Here is a 1,025-nt window from a genome sequence, read left to right on the forward strand (position 1 = left end):
ATCCAGCAAGTGAGTCATATATTGACTGTTCAGATCCGGCATGTCATATGCGTAGGAGTAAGCTATACCAGGAGCGAGGATTGAAATCGCGATCTTAGCGTGTAAGGCAGACGTCATAACCACTAGACCATCCCGGCGACGAAATCGTTGAACCAAGCTCAATCCAGCAAGTGAGTCATATATTGACTGTTCAGATCCGGCATGTCATATGCGTAGGAGTAAGCTATACCAGGAGCGAGGATTGAACTCGCGATCTTCTGCGTGTAAGGCAGACGTCATAACCACTAGACCATCCCGGCGACGGAACCGTTGAACCAAGCTCAATCCAGCAAGTGAGTCATATATTGATTGTTCAGATCCGGCATGTCATATGCGTAGGAGTAAGCTATACCAGGAGCGGGTATTGAACTCGCGATCTCCTGCGTGTAAGGCAGACGTCATAACCACAAGACCATCCCGGCGACGGAACTGTTGAAACAAACTCAATCCAGCAAGTGAGTCATATATTGATTGTTCAGATCCGGCATGTCATATGCGTAGGAGTAAGCTATACCAGGAGCGGGTATTGAACTCGCGATCTTCTGCGTGTAAGGCAGACGTCATAACCACAAGACCATCCCGGCGACGGAACCGTTGAACCAAGCTCAATCCAGCAAGTGAGTCATATATTGACTGTTCAGATCCGGCATGTCATATGCGTAGGAGTAAGCTATACCAGGAGCGAGGATTGAAATCGCGATTTTCTGCGTGTAAGGCAGACGTCATAACCACTAGACCATCCCGGCGACGGAACCGTTGAACCAAGCTCAATCCAGCAAGTGAGTCATATATTGACTGTTCAGATCCGGCATGTCATATGCGTAGGAGTAAGCTATACCAGGAGCGAGGATTGAACTGGCGATCTTCTGCGTGTAAGGCAGACGTCATAACCACTAGACCATCCCGGCGACGAAACCGTTGAATCAAGCTCAATCCAGCAAGTGAGTCAAATATTGACTGTTCAGATCCGGCATGTCATATGCGTA

The 1,025-nt window shown here is 48.5% G+C and overlaps 6 non-coding genes across 6 annotated transcripts; all 6 read right to left on the reverse strand.

The window, feature by feature from the left end:
* Window positions 1-65: 65 nt before the first annotated feature.
* Pmar_PMAR015963 lies at window positions 66-137 on the reverse strand. Its single transcript has one exon. It is a non-coding gene; the product is annotated as a tRNA-Val (tRNA).
* Window positions 138-226: 89 nt separating this feature from the next.
* On the reverse strand, window positions 227-299 carry Pmar_PMAR015964. Its single transcript has one exon. It is a non-coding gene; the product is annotated as a tRNA-Val (tRNA).
* An 89-nt stretch (window positions 300-388) lies between these two features.
* Pmar_PMAR015965 lies at window positions 389-461 on the reverse strand. The gene has a single exon. It is a non-coding gene; the product is annotated as a tRNA-Val (tRNA).
* Window positions 462-550: 89 nt separating this feature from the next.
* Window positions 551-623, reverse strand: Pmar_PMAR015966. The gene has a single exon. It is a non-coding gene; the product is annotated as a tRNA-Val (tRNA).
* Window positions 624-712: 89 nt separating this feature from the next.
* Window positions 713-785, reverse strand: Pmar_PMAR015967. The gene has a single exon. It is a non-coding gene; the product is annotated as a tRNA-Val (tRNA).
* Window positions 786-874: 89 nt separating this feature from the next.
* Pmar_PMAR015968 lies at window positions 875-947 on the reverse strand. Its single transcript has one exon. It is a non-coding gene; the product is annotated as a tRNA-Val (tRNA).
* Window positions 948-1,025: the final 78 nt, after the last annotated feature.

The sequence above is a fragment of the Perkinsus marinus genome (assembly GCF_000006405.1).
Source record: "Perkinsus marinus ATCC 50983 genomic scaffold scf_1104296943176, whole genome shotgun sequence".
NCBI classification, from domain to species: Eukaryota; Perkinsozoa; order Perkinsida; family Perkinsidae; genus Perkinsus; species Perkinsus marinus.